Source organism: Myotis davidii, unplaced genomic scaffold (genome assembly GCF_000327345.1).
Source record: "Myotis davidii unplaced genomic scaffold, ASM32734v1 scaffold1452, whole genome shotgun sequence".
Classification (NCBI taxonomy): domain Eukaryota; kingdom Metazoa; phylum Chordata; class Mammalia; order Chiroptera; family Vespertilionidae; genus Myotis; species Myotis davidii.
In genome coordinates this window covers 69,362-79,668 of record NW_006283903.1, presented here as the reverse complement: position 1 = coordinate 79,668, position 10,307 = coordinate 69,362, and the positions used below count along the sequence as shown (strand labels likewise).

The 10,307-nt window shown below is 39.5% G+C and overlaps 1 protein-coding gene and 1 pseudogene across 1 annotated transcript in view; one reads left to right on the top strand and one right to left on the bottom strand.

Annotated features, from left to right (window-relative positions):
• The window catches only part of LOC102772911 (ectodysplasin-A-like), a gene marked incomplete at its 5' end in the record, with an annotated part of 49,941 nt that overhangs the window by 12,795 nt on the left and 26,839 nt on the right, over positions 1–10,307 (bottom strand). The window lies entirely within an intron of this gene.
• On the top strand, positions 5,525–8,142 carry LOC102773186 (annotated as a pseudogene).

Sequence of the window (10,307 nt, the reverse complement as noted above, 5' to 3'; positions counted from 1 at the left end):
ACAATATGCTGCTGTAAAAAAGAAGGAACTCTTACCATTTGCAACAGCATGGATGGAACTGGAGAGCATTATGCTAAGTGAAATAAGCCAGTCAACGAAAGAAAAATACCACATGATCTCACTCACATGGATAATATAGATACAGAGGCAGAGCTGCCTCGAACAGACCTTCAAACTTCAGCGGGAAAGCTGGGGAGGTTTGAGGGCCGGAGGGTGGGGGGTGCGGGTAAGAGATCAACCGAAGGACTTGTATGCATGCATATAAGCATAACCATGGACATAAGACACTGGGGGGTAGGGCAGGCCAGGGGATTGTTAAGGGCGGGGGAAAACAGGAGACGTATGTAATATTCTTTGTAATACTTTAAGCAATAAAACAATTTTTAAAAAAAGAATTACAATTCACAACCACACACACAAAATGAGATGTAATCTCATTTTGAAAATCAATTTCATGTTGGCCACTTAGCTTCAACCCTTGCTGTTCACCATCACTCTTATTAAAATTGCTCTTTATCTCTGAAGTGCAGGCCCACTGACTGGTGGATATGTATAGAGAATATTACTCAGCAGCCTATTATTTTAAAGTGGTTTCAGCAGCTAGCAGAAGGAAAGTCCCCATAAAGCCACAGGAGATAGGAAACCACCCTCCTCCCTTGGCTATTCCAAGCACACAGGACTATCATCTGGGTGAGAAACTGTCAACTAAAAACCCTCTCTCCCTCAAAGATAGAGTTTATAAATTGATTTCCCAGATGGTGTTCATTAAGCATTCACTACCACTCGAGCTCATAGTCCACTGGTCTTCAAAGTTAGTCTTAGCATTACAGATGATAAAGACTTAATAACCCATAACAGGAGCTGAGGTTAGGCACAGGGAATCAAATGTTATCTCCTTCATAGTCTTCCTTTGTTTCTGTCCTTAGAGCATTAGTTCTCAAATGGAATGAGCATCAGCATCACCTGAAAAGCCATTTTTTTCCAAACAATATATGTTTATGGTCCCACTCTAAAGAATCTAAGTGTAGACAGGAATATGTGAATTTGGAATAAGTTTCCTAGGTAAAACCAATATGCACCCTTAATTAAGAACCACTACAATAGATTATCTGTATTATATATTTTAACCCAACAACCCTAAAAAATAATAGGTAGGATCTGGGAAGAGAGAGAGAGAGAGAGAGAGAGAGAGAGAGAGAGAGAGAGAGAGACTGACTGATTTATTCTGGGCCAAGATTCCCGATTACTGTATAACCACTCTAGTGCAAACAATCATGGGGCCCCACATGTTCTAACCATACCAAGCCATTCACCATTACATAAATCACAGATTGTCACCCTAGAGTGCATAACAGAATTGCCCATAGAGTTTAAAATTATACATTTGGAAACCCCCACCCATGGAGTTTCTGAGTGGGCTTATTCTGGGTTGGAATTCTGGACACATTGATTAGGGGGAGGTAGCTATGAGGGTAATTGGGTTGAACAGTCTTGAAGATTCTCTTCCTCTAATGAAAGGTATCACTCAGGAACAACCAATACCTCCTACATATTTATTGACCATATTCTATCTACCAGATACTTAAAAAATAAGTTTTATCTAGATACTAGAGGCCCATTGCATGGATTCATGCACCAGTGAGTTCCCTTGGCCTGGCCTATGTCCTCTCGCAATCCAGGATCCCTTTGGGAATGTCAGACTGTCGGTTTCAGCCCAGTCCTTGCAGGCCAGGCCAAGGGACCCCACCGGTGCATGAATCTGTGTACCAGGCCAGTTTCAGCCTGATCCCCGCAGGCCAGGCCGAGGGACCCCACTGGTGCACAAATCCATGCACTGGGCCTCTAGTATGTATATAAGATCTTTGGTTAATCTCTTCCCACCCTCTCCCCTTCCCTCTGAGATTCATCAGTCTGTTCCATGTCTCCATGCCTGTGTGTTGTGCATCTGCACCCTGGTGGTCAGTGCATGTCATAGCTACCAGTCAAGAGGTGAAACAGTCCCTTAGGCTTTTATTTATATAGATAATTCACATACCATAGAATTTACCCATTTCAGGTGTACAGTTTAATGATTTTTAGTAACTCTACCAAACTTCCACTACTACCACCCTGGCTGTGGTAAACCCATTCTAGAATATTTGCTACCCTCCAACAACCCCCCCTCAGTAAGTTATCTGGTACACTTTAATCCCCCTTCTCTCCATCTGGTATTCACTAATCTAATTTTTGTCTACATATTTGCCTATTTTGGATCCTTCATATAAACTGAATCATACATTATATTTTTTGTGACTGGCTTCTTTCACTTAGTGTAATATTTTTGAGGTCATCCATGTTATAGCATGCATCCATACTTTATTCCTTTTTATGGCTGAATAGTAATCCATTGTATAGAATATTATACTATATTTTGTTTACCCACTAGAAATTTGGGCTCATTCCACTTTCTGGCTATCCTGAATAATGCTATTATGAATATTTTTGTAGAAGTTTTAGTGTGAATATATGCTTTCATTTATCTTGGGTAAATCTAGTAGTAGTAGTGCTGGGTCATGTGGTAACTCTGAGTTAATTTATTGAAGAATTACCAAATTGACTTCCAAAACAGCTACATCATTTTACATTTCCACCAGCAATGTATGAAGGTTTCCATTTCTCTACATCTCCACTTCAATTGCCTTTTTAATTATGCCATTCTAGTAAATGTGAAATAGAATCTCCATTGTGCCTTTATTAAAAGAGATTCACCTTTTTAAAAAATATATATGTTTTATTGATTTATTTGAGAGAGAGAAAGGGAGAGGGAGAGATTGACCTAAAAGAGAAACATTGGTTGGCTGCCTCCCACACCCACCCCAACCAGGGATCAAGCCCATGACGTTTCGGTGCACAGAATATGAAGCTCTACCAACTGAGGCACACTGGCCAGAGCTCAATTGTGGTTTTCTAAATTTTATTACTTTTATTGAGGAATAGTTGACATTCAACATTATATTAGTTTCAGATATAAAACATGATTCAATATCTGCACATATTGCAGAGAGATTAAAAATGGCAGCAGAGTAAGTGGATGCTGCACAGACATGCTCCCAGGACCAAACTGGAATTACAACTAAAATACAGAAAAACTTCATGCGTAATCAACAGAAGACTTGATGGAGAGAACCCTGATAACAGAAGACAAAAAGTGGAGACTGCATAGAGACTGCTAGGAGAAGCGGAGGTGTGAAAAGGCTGGCAGGCTCCCACAGACAGCAACTGAAGTTCCGGAGAGATATCTCACCTGTGGAGGGTTGCCACTGAAAACTCTGGTATCTAATCCCCAACTGGGCCCCCCAACAGGGAGTACCAGAACTGAGAAGGGTACCCACATAACATCTGGCTGTGAAGAGCAGCAGGGTTGCTGTCTGCCAGTGAGAGATGGCTGGAAATTCAGGTACCCTCTTAAAGGGCCAACACACAAAATTCCCTGTCAAGCCACCCACCTTGTGCTCCAGCAGAGGGAGGGCATAATGGACTGGAGCTGTGTGAGCAGAAGCCAGGATCAGGGGCTCTGGCTTAGAGCACTGGTTTCCTGTGCTGAGTCATCTCCTCATGCTTCAAAGGTCATCTTTCTCATGCAGACATTTCCTATACAGGCTACCTTACCTGAGGGGAAGACAGTTGATCCACCCAATTGGAAAATACTTTGTCCCACAGTGCAGAATTGTTCAGGCCCATTAAGAGACTAAGAATAGACCTAGTCGGTTTTGCTCAGTGGATAGAGCATCGGCCTGCAGACTGAAATGTCCCAGGTTCAATTCCAGTCAAGAGCACATGACTGGGTCATGAGCTTGATCCCCAGTAGGGGGCTTGCAGAAGGCAGCCAATCAATGATTCTCTCTCATGACTGATGTTTCTATCTCTCTCCCTCTCCCTTCCTCTCTGATATTAGTACAAATATATTTTTAAAAAAGAGACTGAGAATAACAATTAGCCTCCAGGCAGAAGCAATTGCCCCACCCAGTTAGAAAAAAACCCCAAAAACAACAACCTCTTGCCACACCTGTGGACGACTGCCTGAGGGCAATTCAAGACAAAATCCTATCAGTCTGTAGACAGAGGCAGTCGGAGGCTTTGACTCTTTGCCTGATCTAATTAGTCAGAAACAGTGTTTGATACTGTCCTACACTAGAGTTTGAGAGGTGTACCAGATCTACCTAATACATAGTCACAAACCCAAACAGGCAGCCAAAATGAGGAGACAAAGAAACAACCTCCAAATGAAAGAAAAAGAGAATTCTACAGAAGGATAGATAAATGAAATGCAGATAAGAAATTTATGTGATATAGAGTTCAGAATAATGATGCCAAAGATGCTCAACAGCATGAGAAAAGATATAGTAACTACGCAAACAAATAAAGAATGACATAGTACAAATAAAGAACACATTGGAAGAAATACAGACGATTAGGGAAGCTGAAGATCAAATCAGTGAATTAGAAGACAGGGTTGGAAAAATATTTGTACATATTGCTAAATAATCACCACAATAAGTCTAGTAAACATGTCACCATACATAGATACAGATTTTTTTTTCTTATGAGAACTTTTAAGATCAATACTCTTAGCAACGTTTAAATATGCAATACAGTATTATTAACTACAGTCACCATGCTGTACACATCTCCTTGACATTTATAACTGGAAAATTATACCTTTTGACTCCCTTCACCCACTTTACCCACCTCTCACCCTTCACCTCTGGCAACCAACAATCTGTTCTAGCTATGAGTTTAGTTTTTTTAATTGTTTTAGATTCTACATATAACTGAAATCACATGGTATTTGTCTCCATTGTGGTTTTAATTTGCATTTCCCTGATAGATAATGATGCTGAGCACTCTTTCATATATTTATTTAGCCATTTGAATAACCTCTGTGCTAAACTATTTGTTATTATCTTTTGCCCATTTTTGTTCAGGTTGTCTTTTCATTGTGTTCCAAGAGCCCTTTATAAATTCTAAATATAAAATCTGGTTTTGTCATGTATTGAGAGAGAGAGAGAGAGAGAGAGAGAGAGAGATTAAGAAATTTGTTGTTTAACTTATTTATAGATTCCTTGGTCGGTTCTTGTATGTGTCCTGACTAGGGATCAAACCAGCAACCCTGGTGCATTGGTACAATGATCCAATCAATTGAGCCACCCAGCCTGGGCTGGGTATAAATTGTTTATTGAATATGTTTTGCAAATATTTTCCTGTGGTATGTCACATTTATTCCATTTTTAAATGTTGTTTTAAAAACGATTTTTTTAGGTCCAGTTTATCAGTTTCATCTTTTTGGGAGGGAGTGGGGGACTAAGAAGTTCTGTCCAGTCCAAAGTCTTGAAAAGTTTCCCCTATTTTTTCACCTAAAAGGTTTATTGTTTTGACACATGTATGTCTATCATACATTTTAAAATTTAATTTGAGGTAGCATGGTCAATAATATTACATAAATTTCAGGTGTACAATATAATTCGGTATCTGTAAACTCTATTGCATGCTCACCACCAAAATTCCAGTTTCCTTTATTTCGTAAGTTAATTTTTGGGCATGGTATACAGTGAGGGTCTAAACTGAACTTTTTACATGTGGATATACAAATGTCCCAGCATCATTTGTTGAACAGAGTATCTTTTTGCCCAATGAATTGCGTAGGTACATTTGTCAAAAATCAACTGACCATAAATGTCAGGGTTGTTAATATATAATCAATTCTGTTCCATTGACTGATATGCTTAGCCTATGCCAGTATCATACTGTCTTGATAACTATAGTTTTATAGAGTTTTTCTGTTCCCTGAATATGCTATGTTCTCTCTCACTTCTTCCAGTTCTTTGTACATGTTATTCCTTCTGCCTAAAACAGTCTTATCTAGACAACTCTCACTTATTTTTCAGGTCTAAGGTGAAAAGATGCTTTGTCCAATAACTGTTCCTTGATTTCAAAAGTCTGGGTCAGGTATTCCTTCTTAGTGCTACAGATCATCCTATAATTACCTTTATCATTGCATTGTCACATTGCATTACAGTTGCCTGTAAGCTCCATGATGGCAAAAATCCTCTCTAATCAGCTCAAGAGTTTCAGTTTCATTACTCTGTTCAGTACCTGATGCATAGGAAATGATCAATAAATATTTACTGAAGAAATGATGGACTGATTCTGCTTCTAGTTAAGGAAGACTTTGTGATAAAATATAAATAATATATATATTTGAAGGCATCCAAGATCTAATAAGGCAATAAAGTATAATGGAGCCAAGATGCAGGAGAAAAAGAAAACCAAGAGAGGCTGTTTTTCTCATCAGGTCATTACAGAAGAGTCAGCTGAGAGACAGCTGAACTTTTAACAAGTGCAATAAACTAAAATAACAAACATTTGAATTCAGGACCCATCATTGAGGGGAGCCCTAGATAAACCCTCAGATATTGGGTTCCAACTGAGAATGTATACACACTGAAAGGAAGGCTAAATCAGCCTTCAAGTGGCCAGCATCAAATTACCCCAAACTTGGACTGAATTTAGGTGATAATGGATTGCTAGTGCCCCTAACCACCTGCCTGAAATTAGCATAAATCCTTTCTGAATAAAAATTTTAAAAGCTGAGGCCTCAATCCATCTCTATTATAGTTTTTCAGATACAATGTCTGCCACTCAATCAAAACTAACCAGGCATATGAGCAAACAAGGCAAAATAAATTTAAAAATCAAGAGAGATAATAGACAACAAAAACACACTTTAAAGGATTGAGATAGCTTCCAGATGAAGAATTTCAAATAATTGTGCTTAATACGTTCAAGAAAAGACTAAATTGTCAATTTTGGCAAAGAATTAAATACTATTTTTCAAATGAACCAAGTAAAAATTCTAGAAGCCTACCTTGGTATGTAGTATGTAGTGGAAGCATGAAGTGGGGAGGCTCAAGGACCCGGAAATGACAATGGCTGTGGGGGGAGGGGCTACACGGGATGGAGGGAGGGGGGAGCAGCTGGAGAACCAGGAAATGGCAACCTCTGGGGGCGGAGCTTAAGGTCCCGGAAATGACAACAGTTGCTGTAACCAGGGGTAACAAAGGAAGCTTTTGTGGTGGTTGTGCTGGCCAGTGGCAGTGGCTGCTGCCCAAGGCAGCTGCAGCAGCAGCAGACCAGTTTCCCTATAGGGCCAACTAGGTGTCAGCACAGGAAGAGGTAGTGGCACTTCAGGGGAATTGTAGGGCGTGAGAGGGAGTGTGAACAGGGCCAGGGTCCCTGGCACACTCTTTGCCCACAGAAATGAGCTAGCAGAATACAACAGTTACCTACTGGGTCCTCTGAATGCACAACATCCCAGAGGGAGCCCACCCTGACGGGCACAACTGCATCCAACAATGATTTAGCCACTCTTTTTGAGTGTCCCATCTGCTTTGACTGTGCATTACCACCCATATTCCAGTGTCACAGTGGCCATCTTGTGAGTAGCAACTGTCACCCAAAGCTCACTTGTTGTCCAAGCTGCAGGGGCCTATTGGGATCCATTTGCAACTTGGCCTTGGAGAAACTGGACACTTCAGTACTTTTTCCTTGCAAATATGCCCCTTATGGATGTGAAACAACTCTGCCACCCCAAGGAAAAGTAAGCCATGAAGCGCTATGTGAGTTTCAGCCTTGTCCCTGCCCCTGCCCAGGTACTTTCTGTAAGTGGCAAGGCACTTTGGATATTGTCATCCCACATCTGAAGAATCAACACCCGTTTCTTGTAACTCTGAAGGGAGAGGATATAATTTTCCTTGCTACAAACATCAATCTTTCCAGGGCTCTAGACTGAGTGATGATCCAGTCCTGTTATGGCTTTCATTTTGAGATAGTCTTGGAGAAAAGGAAAACCATGAGGGGTAGCAGCAGTTCTTTTCCATCCTACAGCTGATAGGAACATGCAAGCAAGCTGAAAATTTTGCTTACAGACTTGAGCTAACTGATCATAAGCAGCGATTGACTTGGGAAGCCACTTCTCTAAATATTCATGAGGAAATTGAAATAGCCATTATAAAGAAGGACTGCCTAGTCTTTGACACAAGAACTGCACAGAGATTTGCAGAAAATGGCAATTTAGGTATCAATGTATCTATTAACAAGTGTTAAAATGACAATAAAAAATTTTCTGGACAGTGTGTAAAACATTGCATTCAATTTCACAGAAAATAGGTACCCTTTTGCCTGCCAACCTGAAACTTTTGATAGGTGGAAGCTAGTCACATGAAAGTAAATAAAATAAAAGGCTGTTAAAAGGAAACAGGTGTATGTAGTAACACTAATATAGTTACAAATAAGTCAACAGTAAGCCAGTGAATACACACATACACATAGACACACACATTCAAGATGGGCATCTTTTGTATTAAGAATGGAAGCTCCGAAACCGGTTAAAATATATTTAAAAAAAAAAAAGAAAGGAAGCATTGTAAAATAATCTGGAGCCCTAGCTGGTTTGGCCCAGTGGATAGAATATCAGCCTGCGGACCAAAGGGTCCTGGGTTCAATTCTGGTCAAGAGCACATATCTCAGTTGCAGACTACTCACCTGCCCGGGCCCTGGTCAGGGCTCGTGCAAGAGACAACTAATCAATGTGTTTCTCTCACATTGATGTTTCTCTCTGTCTTTCCCTCTCTCTTCCACTCTCCCTAAAAATCAATGGAAAAATATCCTTGGATAAAGATTAACAAAATAATAATAATAATAATAATAATAATAACAACAATAATAATTTGCATTTGTTGTAGAATGAGTGTACTGTTGAAAAAATACCGGGTCTTTGGTTTTTTGGTTATTTGTTGGTGTTGCTTTTGCATGCATATATGTATGCGTGCATGTGTATTTGGGTGTTATTGTTTTTCTGTCCTTTAATGGACAAGCCACGTTGAGTAGTTTTCTCACTGCTTTCCCCTCTTTTTTAAATTCATTGGGGTGACATTGGTTAATAATATTATATAGGGTACAAGTGTACAATTCTATATCATCTTTATATTGCATTGTGTGCCCACCACCCAAAGTCAAATCTCCGTCTGTTATCATATATTTGACCCCTTTTCCCTCTGGTAACCACCATACTGTTTCTGTGTCTATGAGTTTTTGTTTGTTTTTCTTGTTTATTCATTTTTTGCTTTCAATTTATATCCCACATATAATTGAAATCACATGATTCTTAACTTTTTATACCTGACTTTTATTTTGCTTAGCATGATATTCTTAAGATCTATCCATGTTGTCGCAAATGGTAGTATTTCATCTTTTCTTATGGCTGAGTGGTATTTCATTGTATATATCTATCAAATCTTCCTTTTTATTTTGCCCTGAAACGCATTTTATTAATTAATTGATTTTTTAACAAAAACAATCATTTTAACAAGCAAGAAAAATAAATATGTGTGAAAAGTGAAATTAAGAAATCAGTGGATGAGTTTAAGAGAAGATAAGGCAAAGCTAAAGAGAGTGAATGGAAGGTAGGTCAAAAGAAAATATTCAGAATAAAATACAAAGAGAAAAAAAGGATGGGATATAGAAAAAAGTGTGTGAGAGGCATAGAGGATACAGAGAAAATGTCTAAAAGAGGTTGTTACAGAATATTAGAGTAGAGCAAAGGACAACATTTAAAGAACTAATTCCCCTGGGCAGGGTGGCTCAGTTGGTTGGGCGTCCATCCCATGCACTGAAAGGTTGTCAGTTCAATTCTGGGTCAGGGCACATGCCTGGGCTGCTGGCTCAATCCCCAGTAGGGGAATGTGGGGAGCAGCCAATAGATGTTTCACTGTCATGTGGATGTTTCTCTCTCTCCCCCTTCCTTTGTCTCTCTAAAAAATTAATAAAAAATCAATAATACCTGAGAACATTTCAAAACTGATGGACAACCATCAAACCACAAATTCAAAAACTATGATCCCCAAAGAAGATAAACATAAAGAAAATCAGTCTAGCCAGTGTTGCTCAGTAGTTGAGCATCGACCTATGAACCAGGATTTCATGATTCAATTCCTGGTCAGGGCACATGGTTTCAGGCTCAATCCCCAGTAGGGGGCATACACAAGGCAGCCAATCAAATATACATTTTTATCAGTGATGTTTCTCTGCCAGTCCCTTCATCTTGAAATCAATAAGAATATATTTTAGGAGGAACAAAGATGGCAGCATAGGTAAACACCTGAACTTGCTGCCTCTCACAACCACATCAAAACTACAACTAAAAGAAAAAACGGATATCATCCAGAACCACAGGAAGGCTGGCTAAGTGGAAGTTCAACAAAGAGGGAAAG